The following is a 21,186-nucleotide window of genomic DNA, read 5'->3' on the forward strand; positions in this document are numbered from 1 at the left end:
GACTGAAGGAAAGAGGGAGAGAGAGAGCAGAGAGAGAAAAGACTGGAGGGAGATAAGACGATCAAGGTTAAGGGGGCGGAGGTAGAACAGAGCTGTGCCTGAAGATCAGGAAAGTGAGGAACATGACAGAGTGAGAGTCAGAGAAAAGGGAGGGAGGGGAAACGAAACTATGAATGAGGAAGAACAATAATGACAAGAAAACGAAATGCAATGTACTGGTATTTGCATTGTGGACAGATGTAAAAATATAAATCTACCACACAAATACAGTGTTCTCCCCTTCTCAACACAAACACACACCCACCCACCCACCCACACACACAGACACACACACACACACACACACACAGAGTCACCATTCTTAAGTAACCACTCAACAAAAAATAGCAAAATAACTTCAAGTAGGCTAAATGCACTAGGCATACACAAATTCTTCAATATTGCAGTTGATAGATGTACATGTTTAAATTGTTTAATTGCAATACCGTACAATACAAAACAAAAAAACAGTATTGGAGAAAAAACAAATTGGTTGATTAAAAATAACTTCTTATATGAAAATACTTAATACAGTATATTCCTTAGTATTGCAGATTAGCAATGGCAAAGGTATTGTAGAGAAGGCATTGCGAGTTGGTCAATAAACAGAAAAACATATACAAATATGTATACTGTATATAGCTGTCATAGGACTAAATGTGAAATTTTAGATTTGCAAGTAAATTACTGATTCAAGAGATCCCTGAGTTCAGGTATCTCTTAAAATAACGTTTTAATCATTTTGATGGCAGATAAACTCTCAATAGGGCGAACAGCACTTCTAGCACTCGCTGAGCAGGTCTTATCACTTGTAAAACAGCCAGAGGAAGTTCCTGTTCTGGTACAGTAGGAGCATGGAGAAAAGCTGATATGCTACAGGAATTTGGAGTTCTCTTTGCTGTCAGTGCATTCCCTCTATATTGTATCGAATGTATTTTTACACTTTGTTGCAAAAGACGCATATTTAGTTCATTTATTATTGTGATCTTAAACTGTAGGGGGACCCCCGAGAGAAAATCTTCTTTAGTGCTGCTTAGAAAGTGCCCTCAAGAAGGCACCCTTTAAAGGCACACACACACTTTAAATTTATTTGTTTTGTACTTATTAATATCCTCACAGTAAATACTATACGACTTGTGATGTTCCCCTCTCTCCTCAAGGTGCAGTCAGGTCTTTATTCAGTAGTCAGGTCTTTAAAACAACTTTATTCAGTCTTTACAGCAGGTGTGGTCATGCTATGAATGCAGGTTTAGTCTAGTCTATAGTGCAGGTGTACTCAGGTCTTGGAGCAGGTGGGGCTCCTCCTGCAGTAGAACTCCATAGAACGTTGCTTTCCCCTCAGCTCCAGCTGAGCGCAGACACTCATAGATGTCTCGCATCTTTGCCTGAGGGGTGATTGCTGCTTTGATCTCTGAATACTTCTCAGAGTGGACCAGTCCCTTGGAGAGCAGCACATCTGCAATGGGCATCACGTTACGCACGCTGCGAATGAGCTTTACTCTGTGCCTGTCCACAAATGCTGCAACCTCTGAGATGTTCCTGTCCACTCCTCTGGTCTGGTAGTGATCATCTCTCTCTATCCCTGAGATGCGCAAACTGCCCCCAGTGCAAAAATCGCTTTTCTTTTTTTTCTGAGGTGTACCTGTGGTTACCACATGTTTGACATTGATCATTGTTCTGTCCCTCTGAAATGGCCTCCTGACTGGTCTGCCTATAATCATTTTTCCGTATCTCAGCTCTCCAAACAGACATGCCGGTTTCCAGGCAGACTAACTCCATCTCAAAGGCCTCCTTTGCCTGCTTGAAATATACCTCAAAGAAGTTTGGACTGAAGCTGCAGTACCTCAGCTTGATCTTCTTGGGGGTGATGGTGGATGGGCAGGACGTCCTCATGCTGAACCAGCTGTTCATCCCGAGAGATCTCTCTGGCTTGGGCTTGGAGATCTTCACCCCACTGCTCCTCTCCTGGTCCTCCACGGCTCGAAGCGCTGCTCGCTCTTTGGGAACCAGGTAGGCATGGAGAGTGAGGGGAGAGGTGCAGGTCTTGAAGAGCAGCTGCTCACAGTGGACTCTAATGGGAATGCCAGTCTTCAGAAGCAAGCCCAGAGGAGACAAGGAGGGGTGGGTGAGCTTGGCATGGTGCCGGGTCAGCTCACACACCTCCAGACACACTCCACTGTCCTGACCATGCAGGACCCTCACAGCATCATGCAGAGATGCTTCACAATCCCCCAAACACAGGGAATGTGGAAGATGGATCTCCTCCAGCTCTCCTGACTTGAGCTTGATGTCCATTAGAGGACCAGCTGGTTTGTAATGTCTGTTTGCCATCTCTTCACAGTAGAGTTCCCATTGCAAATCATTGTACTGCAGGGTGATTGGACCAGCACATGACCAGCGCAGACCAGTCTCTGAACACTCATAGCTCCCTGCAGGAGAGTTCAGGCTGTAGGTTGGGAGATCTTTCCCTATAGAGAGTTCAGGCTCCACCAGGACCCAGTGGTTGGTGTCTGAAACTTTAGCACAGGATTCACAAGTCCCTTGTGAGTCATCACTGTGATACACGGCTCCACAACCTAAAGACTCCACCCTGTGACAGAATGGAGAGGATGTGTACAGATCATTTAAAGGGTAATTTCGGTATTTAGCACTTTGAGTCCCTTTTCTGGTTTGTTTTGGATGAACTAGAGTTGTGGACATAAATTTTGACGATTGGTCCTGTCTCGACTTTTCTGACTCGTTTTGAACATGTCCTTAAAACAACGCTTAACATTCGTTTTCAAAATTGTGCAACTCACCGAGTGGTTAGTGGTGTTCGTTGATTATTAAAAACAAATATATCGGCACAATGTATGATTTCCAGCCGTGTTATTTGCTATTGTGGAACTATTTTTTCAGATACCTCACAACCGCGTATACACTTCTGCTCAATATTTGGGCCTGAAGCATAGACAGTAAAAGAAGGTCTTGCAGAAAGACTACAACCAAATGTAAACAGCCCCCATTTCTGTTTCCGGTGGCGCAGTAATATCAAAGTGCAATGAGTCTTCCAACAGAAATCAATGGGATTTTACAAAATGGCAAATAAAACACGACAGAAACTGTATTTCGCTACGCTACTTTTTTTGGAGCATCAACGAACACCACTAACCACTCGGTGAGTTGCACAGTTTTGACGAACGTCAAAATGAACATTAAGGGTTGTTTTAACGACATGTTTGTCCATGCCCATAGGCAGCCACTCTGAAGTAGTCAAAGGCGATTCAAAATGTCGGGACAGGACCCATCTTCAAAATTTCGGTGTCCACCACTCTAGTTCACCAGAGGTTATAGCCATATTATCCAGTTAGTTGAATCTGTTAGTGCAAGTACCTCCGTGTTTTTATTTTATTTGGCAGTTCTTTGCAGCATTGTATGCGTCATAAAGCGTATATTTTTATATTTTATAAAAATAAAATCATGTAAATGGAGTTGTAATAAGATGAACTTAACATTCTAGCTTGATTTCTACTTCAGGCTTGCTACATGAGCCTAATTCTGATTTCCTTTGTGTTTTATGTATAGTGATCTTGGGGTTTATCCCCTGTACATCATGGTCATTAAGATTTGTTATTTGGTAGATTTAGTGCGATAATTGATAGATTATTTATATAGATTATTTATATATATTATTTGGTAGATTTAGTGCGATAATTGATAGATTATTTATATAGTGCATTTCTTGTACAGGGGTCATTCAATGTGCTTTACACAAACAACAGTAATAGTTCATAAAAATCATTAAAGAGCAATAGTTAAAGAAAAGTTTAAAAAGTACATAATATATTTGTGGAAAAAATAAAACATAAAAGGCACAAGGTAGAATAATTAAAAGACAGATTCAGAATTTATAACTCAGTACTGTGGCTTAGTTTGCCTCATTTTAGTCCTATTCATGTTTGCAACTTCACTTACATTTAACTGTTCCATGTAGGCTTTCCCTTGTTGAGAGCAAATGAGTTTTAAATCATATAATTAAACATACGGCTGTCAAAGTTGCTCAAGAGCTAGTGTAGTTCCCCTGACAACGTTGTAGTCCCCTTAGAACATAAATGTTCTAACTTTCTGAGGTAGGCTGGGGGGGCATTTTCATGTCTGTGCCCAGGTGCCCAGTGGCTCATAATCCATCCATGATGCCAAGGGATATACATACCATTTGTTGCTTTAACAGTAGGCTATTAAATTCATGGTTTTATTTGCATAATATATGTGAAGAAAATGTAGGGAGTTATTTGCGGTATAATTTGATACTGTAGTTATTATTTCACTTCCCTATCCAGAACCCTCCCACTTTTAAAAAAGCTTGATATGCCCCTGAACATAGGACCCTGGAAGCATAGGGATGACCCCGCAGAATGCAGAGCATATCGGTCCTGTTCACTTCTACCACGGAAGTGGAAACAACTAACGTTATCATTTCAAATGATATCTAGTCAATCTGTTGAAACCAGTGTTGTTTAGATACACTGGATTCATTTGTATGATTTTATTTCAGAGTACATCACAAGTACTACAACCATAGACTACAACATACAAATGATGCATACTGCTAAACAGATGCTCCGAGTGTGGAATCTTGTGGAACTCAACTGTCTACTACAATAATGATTCATGGGTTCATGCCAATAATGATATAATGATTTTTTTTGCAGCATAGCTCATGGGCTGCAGCCCCCTAAGTATTTTTGTATGTATACAAATATATGTATTGACAGTAAAACACATGCAAAAGAATGCCGGGGGTTTGGAGTGTGAGATAGTTAGAGAGAAAGAAAGAGAGAGGGAGAGAGCAAGAGACTAACTTCTCTTCTTTGTGACTTCTTCTTGTACAAATCTGGCCATAGGATATGCCAGTGTTTTTCTCAGAAATTTGCGGAATCCATGGAGGAGGAAGAAGTTGAGAAGACCGAGTGAAAGCATACTCATTCTCTTCTACATATGCCCGTCGATGAGAACTACATCTAATAGGAAGGCACAGGTCATCTACAGACATAATGGGTATATTAATAACAACTGTGTCTGGGCAAGGGAGACTGTGTGATCTAGTTCTTGTAGTTCTTGGGGGATCTTGATCCTCATCTTTAAAGAGGTCATTAGTGTCCTTTTCCTGATGTGGCAATTGAGAACTAGATGTATATGAACTAGAAATAGAACTCCAGGATTCCGATATTATACTAAATGGATGAACATCCACACGCGCCTCAATTGTAACGTTGCGATACACACCTGCAGGGTCAACGTTGCAATACTCCTCACTAATATCTTCACTTGTAACATCGTTTAAACAATAATCCTGAGAACTACCAGCACTTGCCACACAGTTAATATATTCCTGAGAAGACCCCTCAGATGGATAAACATAGCCCCTATTGTCCTCCTCCTCACAGTTAACATATTCGCCCTGAGAACTCTCTTCACTTGAAACATTTTGAAGACGTGGCGGTTGAGAACTAGGTGTTATTGATCTATATGAACAAAATTCTATCTCATGAGCAGGCTTTTTGCAGCAACAATTCACATTCCCCATTTTCAGGCAGGTCCATAAGCATCATCTACAGCTCTCCAGGAGTGTATGTGTGATTCTTGGCATCTAAAATGTAAAATAAAAGAATTAACAGGGATTAACAAACACAACAATGCAATAGCATTGTTACAATGCTACCACATCAGTATACTAAGTGGATAAACTATACATTTGCATTGCTTTCATACAGAATACATCAAATCACCACTTTCTCCAATTTTCATCATTGTCTCTCAGTCAATGTTCACCACCATCAAACCTCTGAAAATGTAATGCACGTCAGGAAATGACGTGGGAGCAGGTGGAGTGAATGTGTGAGCAAGGAAATGCTGTTCCATGAAGATTAATTAAATGTGCTCTAATTAAGGTGGAAATCATACTGGCAAACACTATTGAGGATCTTGAGAACTTTATTGATCACTGCTTTAAGGCGAGACTGTCAGGATCCTCACCTGGACTTTAGTTTTTGTCTCCCCCTACTAGATTCAGATTCAGATTTTATTTGTCACATACATACAATGCAGTGAAATGTTACAGCTGGCTCCATGCCAAGCAAAAACACACAAACTGACACAGAACAACCTACCAAAAACAGTAACAGACAAGAAACAATACATTCAAGATGTCAGGGGGTTTTTGCAGATAGGGAAGAAGTGGTATTCTCTACAGGGAAACAGTGGTATACACAATAAAAAGTGCTTAAACAGTGCCATTTAGGTACCGGACAGCTTGGGGGAAGAAACTCTTCCTGAGTCTCTCAGTCCTTGCAGCCAGTGTACAATATCTGCTTCCTGAGAGCGAAGCAGAGAGAACAGACCATAGTCTGGGTGGCTGGGGTCTTTGAGGATTTTGGTGGTCTTATCCTTACACCGCTTGGTATACATGTAGATGTCCCCTAGGTTAGGGAGTTGCCCCCCTATGGTACGTTCAGCTGAACGCACCACTCTCTGCAGAGCCTTACGGTCCTGCATGGTGGTGTTTCCATACCAAGCGGTGATGCACCCAGTCAGGATGCTCTCAATGGTGCTGGAGTAGAAGCTCTGCAGGACTGTTTTGGATGCTTTGAATTTCTTCAGCCTCCTTAGATGGTACAGTCTCTGCCTGGCCTTCCTTACCACGGTGTCCAGATGGGTAGACCATGTCAGATCTTCGGTGATCTGGACACCGAGGTATTTGAATGTATCCACCCTCTCCACAGGGGTCCCGTTGATGGATAAGGGAGTGTAGTCCCACGCCTGCTTCCTCCCAAAGTCCACCAGCATCTCTTTAGTCTTGCTGATGTTGAGGTGGAGATTTTTCCTCTGACACCACTGGGTCAGGCACCTCACTTCTTCCAGGTAGGCCGTCTCATCGTTGTTGTGGATTATGCCTACCACTACGGTGTCGTCAGCAAACTTAATGATGGTATTGGAGTCTGTGGTGGCTACACAATCGTGTGTATTCAGGGAGTACAGCAGAGGGGACAGAACACAACCCTGGGGGGCCCCTGTGCTGAGGGTGAGGGAGGATGAGATGTGCTTGCCCGCTTTCATCACCTGAGGTCTCTCTGTCAAAAAGTAATGGCATCCTCAGTGGATCTATTGGGATGGTATGCAAATTGTAGAGGGTCCAGGGTGTTGGGCTATAGGAGCAGATGTGGTTTGATCATAGTTCAAAACACTTCATCACCACAGAGGTGTGACAGGAACTGGGCGATAGTCGTATATGACAGGCTGGTCTAGGCTATTGGGGGTATGGGGATGATGTCCAGACCTTTTGGGCATGTGGGGAGCAGATGGACTGTGCCAGGGACAGGTTGAATATAGCAGTGAACACTGGTGCTAGTTGGTCAGCACAGACCTTGAGAACCCGCCCTGCTATCTCGTCTGGTCCTGCAGCCTTCCTGGTGTTCACTTGCTTTACAGTCCTTCTGACATCCTGTTCAGAGAGAACGAGTGGTCCTCCGCTCCCTCTTTCTCCACCTCTCTCCTTCCCTGGTGCACTAGGATCTTGGTCACGGCAAGTCTCGAAGCGTGCAAAGAAGGTGTTGAGGTCATTTGCCAACTTGCGCCTCCTGAGAAGGGGGGCGGGGCTTTGTAGTCAGTCATGACTTTTAGCCCCTGCCATACACCTTTGAGGTCTCCTTTCTGGAATTTGAACTCCACCTTCTCTCCATATTCCCTCTTGGCATCCTTCACTGCTTTTCTGACATTATATGCTGCTGCTTTGTAGTCATCCATATTACCAGTCTCCAGTCCTGATTTATATGCAGCCGTGCGTTGTTTTAGGGCATTTCGGGTATTTTTATTTATCCATGGTTTCTGGTTTTCATATATTTTGACAGTCATTTTGGGTACATGCATATCTGTTATTGTGGAAATGATACCAATGACATTTTTAGTGAGCACATTAATGTCAGTGTTAATATCAACAGTGCAGTTCTTAAACGCATCCCAAAGTGTTTCGTGGAGTGCCACTCGCATGCTGTCCTCTGATTGGTCTGTCCACCGACGCACCTCTCTCGTCATCGGGGGTTTCCTTCGTAGTTTGTTGACATACGATGGCCAGAGGAAGATAGCAGCATGGCCGCTTTTCCCCACAGGAGCAAGAGACTGGGCCTTGTATCCACTCTTAAATGGAGTATAACAATGGTCCAGTGTTCTTGACCCTCTCGTTGCACAGTCAATGTGTTGATAAAGGTTTGGCATCACTTTCTTCAGGTTCGCCTTGTTGAAATCGCCAGCAACCACTAACGCGGCTTGGGTGTTGCTAGCCTGGTAGCTGTTCAGTGCATCGTGGAGCACTGTGAGAGCTGTTTTTGTACATGCCTGGGGTGTAATGTACACTGCCACGATTACCACAGATGTAAATTCACGTGGAAGATAGTGAGGCCGGCATTTTATTGCCAGGAATTCCATCAGGGGAGCAGAAGCGCCGCAGCACGTTGATGTTCCCACTTTGACACCAGCCCTCATTCACCATGACGCCAACGCCACCTCCGATCTCCTTCCTGGATTCCTCGAAAGATCTGTCAGACCGGTAAACAGAGAGATTCTCCATCAGTTTTATGGAATGGTCATCTTTGGACGGATTCAGCCAGGTTTCAGTGAACAGGAGGATGTTACAGTTTCTTATGTCTCGTTCACATGCGCAACGCAAACGGAGATCATCCACTTTCTCATCGTTCAAGGACTGGACATTAGCAACCAGGATACTTGGCAAGGAGGCTTGTGTACGCGGGCCCTCAGGGCATGCTTTACCCCTCCGCGTTTACCTCTGGATCTTCTCCAGGTTTGTTGAGCTGCGCTCTTCAGGATCTCAGCCGGGAGCAAGCGAACCCAAACATCGGATGGACTTTGCATGAGGTGAGTTGATAATCCAATGTTGATGAGTGCCTGGGAGCTGTATGTGATTGTACCCAGTACTGTATTTGCAAAAATATCCAGTGTTATCGGCCAGATTACAAACAGGTAACATAGTGGAGCCGGCTTGACGGCTGCGGCAGCGGTCCGCGCCATCTTGCCTGTCAATGTCTCGACAGTTCTTTGTTTTGTTTGTTTTGTTGATCAAGCCATGTGCTGTCATGTGCCCAGTGCCACGCCCATAACCTTATTTGGGCAACTTCCTGTCTTTGTTCTTTTCCCTCCATTTTGTCTGTTCACCTGTCCCTTATTGTGTCAATCAGTTTGGGTATTTAAACCCTGCCTGTTTTAGTTTAGTTTGTTGGTTTTTTTCCAGTTCCGGGTTGCTGTTGGTGAAAGACACGTTCGTATCATTTGGAGTAAATAAAAAGCTTTACTGTACAGTGAATGTAGAGTGACTGATGGCAGCTAACCTTTGAAGGATCTCAAAGATTTAGATCCATTGACTATCGATAAAGATAATGAGATGTTCTGGGAAGAAGTTAGGAGAAAGCAGGTTAGACTGAGGTCGGATTCCAGTAGTAGCGTGTAGTAACATTTAAAGTTGTAGTAGTGTTTGATCAACATGGAGGTCCTGATTTACACCCAATACATGTAACGAAAGCAATTGAGAAAGAGATAAGCAAAATCAATCATGCCAGATTCATGGGAAATGGTAGATTGTTTATATTTGCAGCATCTGAAGAAAAGCGTAAAAAAGTACTAAGCAAAGGAAAACTAAATGGGGTCAAGATCACATCACACATACCAGGTGCAACATCAAAATCAAGAGAAGTGATTACAGGAATACCGATATCTGTTTCCATTGAAGAAATCAAAAATGGTCTAAAAGGAGGTGAGCTTATGGATGCAAAAAGGCTGACTAAAGGAAAAGAGAAAGTTGAGAGTTTGTCGATTTTGCTATACTTTAAGGTGGAAATGCCTACTAAAGTACAGATGGGATATATGAGTTATCCAGTGAGGGAATACATCCCACCCCCATTAAGATGCTTTAAATGTCAAAGGTTTGGACATGTAGCAGCACAATGCAGAGAGGCAAGATCAGATGTGCTAAATGTGGAGGGGAACATGAATATGGTAACTGTGGGGAAATAACTGAATTAAAATGCTGTAATTGTGGAGGCCAGCATAGTGCAGCTTATGGGGGATGTGAAAAGCAAAAAGGCAAGAGAAATTCAGAAATATAAGGTTACACATCAAGTGGCATATGCAGAAGCACTTAAGAAAATGAATGATAATGATAGAATCAATCGGAGGCCTGCCCATACACCAGAACAGAGCAGAAGAAGGGACTCTGCTGAAACTTCAGGCAGAGGTAGAAAGAATAACAGAGGTCATGACAGGGAAAGAACTCTGCAGGAAATAATACACACTGCTATCTCAGAAATTAATGAACATAAGGCTAAAATATCAGAAGATACAATGTTGGTAAACAAGAACAATTTTGTTGCATTCATTTGTTCAATAGTCAATGTCACTATACAGCATGCTAAGAAAAGTGATAGAATAAAATCAGTAGTGGAAGCAGCTAATAATTACTTAGGGATCATAGCAAAGGCTGATGAAGTACATGAAATGTTAAATATTAATCATGATGGAATACATACTAGTTAAATGGATTATGTTTTTTTCTATTCTTCAGTGGAATGCACGAAGTTTAATTGCAAATGGACAGGAATTCAAAAGTTATGTAAATGATTTACCAATTAAACCTGGTATTATATGCATCCAAGAAACATGGTTAAAGCCACAACTAGACTTTGTTTTAAAAGGATACAATAGTATAAGATATGATGGAGAGATAGATAGAGGGTTTGACATTTGTTAAAGAAGGAATATCATACAGCTCAATAAAGGTATCTGAAGGATACGAATGTATTGTAACTGAAATAGTTAATAAAGAGGATAGAGGTAATTTGATAATTATCAACTATTATAATCCATGTAAAGAACTAACAAATGGCTTAATGAAGAGTATTTATAAGGGAAAAGGTCATAGAGAAATATGGTGTGGGGATTTCAATGCCCATAATACATTATGGGGAAGCAAAACAACAGATGCAAATGGAGAAATAAGAAATGAAGAAATGATCAATGATAGAACGCTGGTGTGTTTAAACAATGGCACTGGTACACGTCTACATATATATATATATATATATATACAAATGAGACATCATGTATAGACTTAACTTTAGTGGATAGGAAAATAGCTAATAGATGTGAATGGGAAGTGGAACAAAATACAAGTATTGGTAGTGATCACTTTCCAATTCTATGCAAGATAGAAACAAATGTGTATATATATATATATACAGCAAAATTATATAAACCACAAATGGTGCTTTCAGAAAGCCAACTGGGTTAAGTATGTGGAATGTTGTAATGATCAAATAAATAATCCATCTTTAGGCCTGGAAGAGTCGATAGATAGAATGAATGATTCTGTAAGTAACATTATTTTAAGTGCAGCAAGTCAGAGTATTCCAATTAGTAAAAGCCAAAACAAAAGAAGAAATATACCATGGTGGAATGATAAATGTACAGATGCAGTAGCAGATCGAAATAAAGCATTTAAGAAACTACGTAACACTTTAACAATGGATAATCTTGTAGATTATCAAAGGAAAAAAGCTCTAACAAGGAAGGTAATTAAAGAAACCAAGAAAGAAGCATGGAGACAATTTTGTTCAACAATTGGAAGAGAAACAACTTTGGATAAGATGTGGATGATGGTGAAGAAAATGACAGGCAAGTATAAACCATCGCAAATGCCAGTGTTAAATGATGGAAGAAATAAAGCTATCTCAGATGCTGATAAAGCAAATATGTTGGGGGGGAAAAGTTTGCTGACATTCATAAAGGAAATCACCTAGATGAAATGTTCAAAAAGAGGAAATTTTGAAGGAAAATAAAAATATATTAAATACTAAACAAGAGTCAAATCATATACTAGATGCAGAATTTACTATGTCAGAACTTAAAATGGCCTTAAATACTACATGGATACTCCTCACCAGGACCTGATAATTTATGTTACGCTATGTTTAGGAAACTACCTGATGGATTATTGGGTAAGGTATTAGAATTGTTCAATAACATATGGAATAAGGGCAAATTACCAAATATATGGAAAAAGGCAATTATTCTTCCTTTCCCTAAGCCAGGAAAAGAGCCAAGCAATCCAGGGAACTACAGGCCTATAGCAATGACGTCACATTTAGGAAAGTTAATTGAGAAACTGATAGTGGCAAGATTAAATTATTTTCTGGAAAAGAAATGTGTTCTTACAGATTATCAAACTGTATTTAGAAAGGGTAGATCTACGGCAGATGCTTTGGTGAAACTGTGTAATGAAGTGGAGAAAACACTGATTATGAAGGAGGTAATGGTGGCCGTGTTTTTAGACATACTGTAGTAGAAAAGGCATATGATACTATGTGGAGAGAAGGGCTATTGATCAAACTGGATAGAATGGGAATTGGAGGGAAGATGGATAATTTCATACTGGACTTCCTTTCCCAACGTACTTTTAGAGTCAGAGTAGGCTCAGAAAATTCAGATGAATTTACAATGGAGAATGGAATTCCTCAAGGAAGTGTAATCAGTCCCATCTTATTTAATTTAATGATTAATGATATATTTATCAAACTAGGAAAAGGAAGTGATGGATTACTGTATGCAGATGATGCGGTAATATGGAAAAGAGTCAGAAATATTCCATATATAACAACAATTATGCAAAAGAAAATTAAAATATTAGAGCAATGGGGAGTGGATTGGGGATTCAAATTTTCTATTGAAAAATCAAATGTTATGTACTTTACAATAAAGAAAATGGCTGAGGACCACCATTTATTTATGTATAATCAAATTTAGAAAAGAGTTGTGAAATTTAAATACTTAGGAGTTTGGATGGATGAAAAACTTACATGGAAATATCATGTGCATTATGTCGAAAGTTAACTAAGTTGGACAGAATTCAGTTTAGAGCATTAAGAATGGCCATAGGTGCTATTAAACAACTCCAACAAGTGCTATTCTGGTAGAGACAGAGGAAGCTCCACTAACTTTAAGATGCACTAAGCTGGCTTTGTAATAATCCAGCAGCATCAGTACTGAATGATTGTTGGGAGTATCAAACGAAGGCTAAAGGGTTTGGATGGAACATAAATAAATTAGCAGAGCAGTTTGACATTAAAGATTTAGAATATACTGTAGTCCTGCAATAGGTCTGAGTGAAATCCCTCCCTGGATGCTACCAATTCCAGAGGTTAATACAGAAATTCTGAAAGAAAAGAGGGAATACCCTGATGATCAGAGTTTCGCAAAGTATAGTGAAAGATATCTATCCTCTTCATTTTACGGTTTTATTAAAATGTTCACTGATGGATCAAAAGACCAAAATGGTCATTGTGGAATAGGAATTTACATTCCTGAATTTAAAAAAGGACTGAAGTACAGATTGAATAATTACCTCTCAGTATACACAATAGAAATGACTGGCATAATAACAGCTCTAAGGTGGATAGAGGAGATAAAACCATTAACATCTCTAATATGCTCTGATTCAATGGCTGTACTGCAGAGCTTTGAAAGGGGTGATTCAGTCAGAGAAGACCTACTGATGGAAGTTAGAACTACTGTATATTGTTAAATATTAGAAGCCTAGGATTAATGGTTCAGTTTTGTTGGGTTCCAGCACATATTGGAATTAGAGGAAATGAAAAGGCAGATGGATTAGCCAAAAAGGCACTAAACAATAAAGAAATAGAAGTTAATGTTCCAATAGGGAAATGAGAAGCAAAAACTAAAATTAAATCTGAAATAATGAAGAGGTGGCAACAGGAATGGGACACTGAACCTAAGGCTAGACACTATTACAACAATCAGAAAAACATTGGAGGAAAAAGAATGAATATGCATATTATGCAAAATAGAAAAGAAGAAATAGTGTACACAAGATTAAGAATGGGACACACAGGACTAAATGTAACACTTAAACTAATAGGAAAAGGTGATGGATTATGCAGAGTGCAGACTGGAAGATGTGGGGCATGTTTTGTTTAGATGTGGAAGATACAGAGAACAGAGACAAACATGGCAAGAATTGGATGAGAACATAGAGGATATTCTTGGGGAACAAGGAATGCAAGTAGATAGAATTAGAGCCTTATTTGTTTTCCTGAAAAACACTGAGTTAATGAAAAGAATTAAAATTTTGTTTTTCTTTTGATTGGTTGTTTATTTGTTGGTTTCTGTTTTGTTATTATGACCGCCGCGCAGTGAAGCAGTGTCATATAGGCGGTCATATATTTTTTTTTTTTTTTTTTTTTTTTTTTTTTTTTTTAGCATGCCCAAATTTCCGTCAATGATTCCCGGGACACTGAAAGACAGGGGTACACGAAACTTGGTGGGCATGTAACCCCACATGGATAGCATGGAACCATCGTTTTCCGTTTTTGATCTGTAGCCCCCAGCTGGACTGGACCCCGAAGGAGGGTAGGGCAGACACAGTTTTCTGTGAATATCTCGAGAACCGTAGGGCCTAGGAGGTCCACCTTTTATGACATCCTCGAATGCATGCCAATTTTGTGTACTTTCGTTCGAAACCAATAAAATCATTTATGTGTATATTTAGTGGCGGGATTTCCGGGACACTGAAAGAGGACCATTTTTTTTGGATGTATGTTTTGATCTCTGGACTGGGCCATGTCAACCCATATCCATAACCAGGGTGACCATTTTTTTTTGTATGTTTGCCTCCAGGGGCATGTTAACCCATTTCATAGCATAAACAGATTAAACACACACAAAACAGTAATCAATCAAAATTTCTCAGAAAAATGAGGTGTTGTAATTGAAGGTATTTCTTTTTTGTGTGATCTAACATAGTCAAAACTGATTTATTTTACACGAAATTGGAAGTGTAGGATCATTATGACTGCCCTCTGTATGCACGCCAAGTTTTGTTTGGAATTCCGTTCATGGGGGCCACACAATAGGTTTGAATGAATTTATGTTACTATACACCAACTGGCCTGTAGGTGGATTCGGAGACAGTTTTCTGTGAATATCTCGAGAACCGTAGGGCCTAGGAGGTCCACCTTTTTTATGTATGTTGGTCTTAAGGGGGCATGTCAACCCATCCCATTACCACTTATTTCATGTATAAGCCACCTAGTTAAAAATGAAAAAGCAAAAATGTGGTGTTTTCATCTCAATATCTCTGGCTGACAAGGTCAAAACTGCACGAAATTAAAAGTGTAGGATCATTATGACACCCTCTGAATGCATGCCAAGTTTTGTGTACTTTTTCGTTCATGGGGGCCTTACAATAAAATAATTTATGTGTACATTTAGTGACGCATTACACCAACAAGGATTCCGGGACACTGAAAGACCGGGGTACACAAAACTTGGTGGGCATGTACCCCACATGGATAGCATGGAACCGTCATTTTTCGTTTTCATCTGCAGCCCCCGCTGGACTGGACCCCGAAGGAGGGTAGGGCAGACACAGTTCTCTGTGAATCTTTTTATGGTATGTTGGTCTCAAGGGCCCACATCAACCTGGCTCATAATCACTCATTTGTGATTTGCCCCCCCCCGGTAAAAAATGAAAATGCAATATTATTCTGCTTTAATCGCTCCTATCTTCAGTTTAGATGTTCAGAACTGCACCAAATTGTATGTGTATGATTGACCTGGCATTCTCTGGGGGTCTGGGGGTATGCCAAGTTTCGTAGAATTTCATCCATGGGGGGGGCTAAAAAAATTAGGTTATGTGTACATTTAGTGACTGTACACTCATTGGCCTGTAAATGGCGGTGCACACATATAAACATGCACACACAGGCACCCACATACTATCGGTATTAGAGCGGCCGATACATAATTACAAATTCAATAGGATCAAAAGAAAGCCAAAATATTCATCATCATCATCATGGCTGCATTTTCAGTATTGTCGATAAGTAGTCGTTTGTCCACTAGATGGCGCATCGTTGCAGTGAGACGTAATTTTTTTGGAAGTTAAAAGTGGGTTGAAAAATAATGGACACTTCCTACAAGGACTGTAATTTACCGCAGCGAACATCTAATAAGGACAGGACGATGTTCACATGAAGTGTAAGTGAGGATGTTTATCGGACATGCTTGGTTTTACTGCAGGATGCGTTAATCTTGTAATATCAATAAGGACCTAGGTAATGTTACCGTTAGCGTTGGTTAGTGATGGAGGCCCATTTGATTGATTGCATTTGTAGAAAACTATAAATGCGGTTATACCAAGCAAATTGATAGCAGCACTGTTTGTATCTTTCGACTGTCATTTATTGCACGTGCTCCAAAATCATTCTGTGCAATGGAAGATTTACCAACGTTACACCGGTCTGATACAGTTTTGCCTATACATGCGTGAGACTGAGACGCCTGTTTATTTTGTTTTAAGTGCGTGCAGGGTGTGAGAGGGGAATCGATGTGCTTTGATTCCAGCTTGGTAGTTGTAGTCTGTGAAATTAAAAAGCACGTGTGTGTGAAGTATCCAAACAATGACACCTTCATTTCATTACGGCTGCTTTAGCAACACACCTTAAGCTACTGTGTAGTGGGTCCCATTTAGAAGTGGCTACTTCATTCGCGCTTTCCTTGACTCATGGAACTGCGTGAATGTTATTACAACTTTTCGCCACGATATGGCAGTTTAAGTCCGCTTGATACTGTAAGTCGTAAGCCATTGGTTTCCAAAGGAGATTTTATTTGTGTCGCCAGCATAACCTATTGACAATTTATGTTGTAAATAGGCCTACCTTATAATCCTACCTGTAGCTTAGGGAAGCTAACAGCTTTCTATTAGGATCTAGTTTGTTAGTTACAGTTTTGTCATAACTCCCTAATGCATTTTTGCATTTAGAATAGCCAGAGCGTGTATATCTCAATCTGAAAATTAAACAATATCGGGTGCCTATGGACTAGGCTGGGTGAACCCAGCCTGATCTGCCCGCTATTTATTTTTTGATTTCTTAAAAGATTGAGCTTGGTCTGATGAAAGCCAGACTAGCCATGGACCTCAGTTACACAATGCAAGGGAACATGAATCAGCCTATATTTGCACGAACAATAACGGACAAAAGCTCTTCAACTTTGGCCCGTTAAAATGTGTATGAACAGTCTAGCGACGCATTTCATCAAGGCCCATTTGGACATGTCAGTTATTTGCACCACTGGTTAGATGTAAAACAGCATTTCGTTTCAGACTACTGTTACTTAATTTGTGCATTAACAATAACGTTTCAGACTACTGTTACTTAATTTGTGCATTGACAATAAAGTATTACATGAACTAAAGATGACTAAAATCTTATGTAGAAGAAGAAACATTCACAAAAATCCATCCATCCAAAAATGACCTTTTTTTTTGATAGCTGTTGAAAACGGCATGGAACTGACAGAGATGTTTTTGTTTATAAAATAAATAAAAAATAAATAAATAAATAAATAACATTATGCTGATACCTTTTGCTTTTCCCAAATACAATGTAGCCTACAGGTGTAAGTGACCTTTCATCAATCCAGTTGCAATGGATGAACTGTGATGACCTGCCCTACTTGTGATTGTTTAGAGATTTTAAAGGTTTTATAACAATGCTACATCTTCTTTGGCTATTCTACAATCTATTCACCTTTTCAGCACAAGTAGGCTACTTTCTGTGCAGCCGCACACACACACTCAGGCATGCCAAACAAGCATACACAAAAGTTTCAAGAGTGGGGGATGGAGTAAAAGATGGAGACAAATTGAAGTGTGATTTATTTTCGCGGAATGGATGTACAGGACTGAGCGGCGGTCATATTTTGTACCGCTATGCGGTACATCTAGTTTAGTAAGTAAGAGTAGAAAGACTAACTTTTCTCCAGTTCTAGACTCTGCCTGTTTTTGACCAAGTCCTCGACCTGCCTTGTCTGGTTTGTTTGTTTGTACCTGACTGTCTGTCTGCCTATGAACTCTGCCTGTTCCTGGACTGTGTTTTTGCCTGCCATCTGAATTGTTAAATAAATTTGTTCTCTGCGAGTTTGACTGGATCTGCTCTTGAATCTTGTGATCTGACAGTGACACTACAGGTAAATAAGATACATTTTTTAACAAGCAGATATCACTATGAAACTACCCCAGTTGATTACTTACATTAATATGAAAACATTTATTACAAGTTTTCTGTAATTTAATGTTTACATATGCAAATTAGGAATTATCTAATTAAATATGTGCTCATTTGTATACATTTTAAAACACAAAAACTGAGACTTGGATACAACCAGGTTCAAAATGATGTTTCCATTGTGTTCAGATATTAGATGGGGGGAAAATTACAGAGGGATTTATAGACTACGTTTGTTATCCTATAAATCAGAATATGCTGTTAATAGCCTTAAAAAAATGATTTTTGCCATGTTTTTAGGCATAAAATGTCATGCAAGTCAGGCTAGGAATAATATATCTACAAACCCCTCTGTAAAAATCTTCTAATTTTGCTAAGCCTTCTGCTAAGGTTGGGTTGATATTTAATGCACATATTGGTGGATTGGGCGGGTTATTTGGCTACTTTTACAACCTTTTGTGTTGGCATGTAAATATCCAAAAATATCCATGTAAATGTCCAAAACTAACATTGGCAAAATGATTAATCCTGGATTTGAACCAACAATCCTTGGGGTCAAAGCTTGCTCCTCTAACTACTGGGCTATCACATTTCTTGTACATTAAGAAATTGCAATATGTTTTAACACTTAAAGCCTCAGTTACTAGGTAACGATAAACAAACTCAAAGATCGTAATTCTTAATTAGATTTAAGAACTAGGTTCGCTAGCTCTGTGTGTAGCCTAATATTTATGTCTGTGCCTGCTTGTGATGAGTCCCATAGAACATCACTGCCATTTACTGGATTAGAAAGTCTGTCAGCAGGCGAATTAGAGGTTGGCTATTTGTGGATCTGGGTGGCTCCTCTGCCACAAAGATTGTCTCAAAAACACGTGTGCTGATCGTGCTGATCCACAAATGCGAAAACAAAAACTGAGTGTGCTGGTGATCCACAAATGCAAAATTTGATTTCACAAAGGCAATTTCCAGTTTTACAAATGCCATTTCATTTACAAATACACATCTACAATTGTGAAAACCAATTCACAAGTTACAAATGTGGATATCAAAACACGAATGCAAGTTAAGAAATATTTGTGGATGTCCCCATCTACTGGATTGCGATATCTGTATGCTGGCGAATTAAATTAGGCCTATTTAAGTGTGGATTTGTGCGACTTTCATGAGAAGAGCGTCTAAAACACGTAACTTTGGAAAGCGAAGAATGCGTGTGCTGGTGATCCACAAATGCAGAATCACATTTCACAAATGAAATTTTCGGTTTTACAAATGGTATTTTATTTACAAATGCACATCTATATTTGTAAAAATCAATATACAAATAGTTACAAATATGTTTTTTTATTTGTAGATATCAAAACACACATGCAATTCAAGAAATATTTGTGGATCCCCCTCTGCACATATACAATTATTATTGAGCTCCATAGTCATCAGCCTAGTTACAACGAGGGATTGCCGGTGGAATCGCTGTGTTCTGCCTTTCCTCTAAGAACTGCCAGTGCTCTGTGTCTGCTTAACCTTGTGACTGTGTAGCTACTATATTGCTCACGCCATTGACTTTGAACCTGCCTGGTGCTTTATCAAGAACTGTTTAAATGCTCTGTGCTTGTCAGACACGTTATCACGGTGACTGTGTAGCTACTATATTGCACACGCTATTGATTTTGTACTGCTTTATCAGGACTGTTTGAAATCTTTGGGCTTGCCTGATACAAACTCTGCAACTGTGTAGCTACTATATGGCACACGCTTATTGATAGAAATTGCATGTTGCCTCCAGAACTGTCCCATGCTATATGCAAACTTACGCCCACTGTGAACTGAATTCTATCTCTGTGACTGTGCAAGCTACTATATGACTCACGCCTATTATCCCTGTCGTCTCATTAAGAACTGCCCATGCCCATAGCCTATTGCTTCTGCTTTGAATTGACTGTGAAAATATTATTGTCCCCCTCTCTGGACTGTGCCCCTTATCCAGCGCATCAGCCTCTGCCCTCCCCTAGCCAATATGAGTAACGTATGGCCAGTGTAGTGTAACCCCCAGCAGCCTAGCCTTAATTGTAAGAGCCTATGGTGACAATTGTGTATGTACTAAGGATTGTATGACCTCACTAAAGTGTTGATTGGAATCATCCCTTGCTGTGCTGTGCTATACCCCACGTGTGTTGAACTGTTACTCCAAGACCTGCTAGAATGTTGGGCACTCCGCTTAACCCTGTTCACCTGTCTGTTTAGGCAGCCGCTGCCGTCCAGGGTGAGAGACTGGATTACAACCTGGCCTGCTCCGACCATTTGCGGCCACTGGGGTGGAAAGCCGGCGACACAACGACCAGAGTGGGTGCGGTAGCCTACACCACATCATACACACAATTCCGGACCCGCGACTGACGGACTGGAGAGGGGGCGACTGGCGGCGATGGGGACGATCCTTCAGGAATAACCTCTTTTAATGACTATTTAAATAAAACATTTCTTAATTTAGCTCTGGTGTCCGAGCGTGCTTGAGGGTTACAGTGGTCTCCCTGGGGTAGGCCTAGATTGTGGTAGAAGGAGGTGGTTATAGCACCCCTCGCCTGTGACATATTTCTGTACAGAACCGCTCGTGTCAAGCGGAAAAAAATAGGCATCCCTTCTATTCTCTAGCAGGGTCGCGGTTGCAGTGTGGTTCAAGCCTGAGAGACCTGAAAGACCTTATGCTAATATTCATAATAACAATTTCATGGTATAAGAGTCTTTCATTAGGATACTAGATATCAGTCTTTAAAATCCCCATCAGTCGGCTCTAATATAAGGGCACCAAGGGAATCATTAGGTGTTCCCCAGTGTTGGAAACGTTACTTTAAAAAAGTAATTAGTTATAGTTACTCACTACTTGTTCCAAAAAGTAACTGAGTTGGTAACTGAATTACTCTATGATAACTCATTACCAGGGAAAGTAACTATTTGCATTACTGTTAAAAAAAAAAAAGTTGCTATATGTCAAAGAATTTGGATTTTTTGAGCAGTTTTAAGCAGC

General features: G+C 40.2%; 1 long non-coding RNA gene across 1 annotated transcript; it reads left to right on the forward strand.

Moving 5' to 3' along the window:
- Positions 1-8,150: 8,150 nt before the first annotated feature.
- Positions 8,151-20,651, forward strand: LOC125308801. Its single transcript, XR_007195976.1, has 2 exons — positions 8,151-8,946; positions 20,406-20,651. It is a non-coding gene; the product is annotated as an uncharacterized LOC125308801 (long non-coding RNA).
- Positions 20,652-21,186: the final 535 nt, after the last annotated feature.

The sequence above is a fragment of the Alosa alosa genome, chromosome 15 (genome assembly GCF_017589495.1).
Source record: "Alosa alosa isolate M-15738 ecotype Scorff River chromosome 15, AALO_Geno_1.1, whole genome shotgun sequence".
NCBI lineage: Eukaryota > Metazoa > Chordata > Actinopteri > Clupeiformes > Clupeidae > Alosa > Alosa alosa.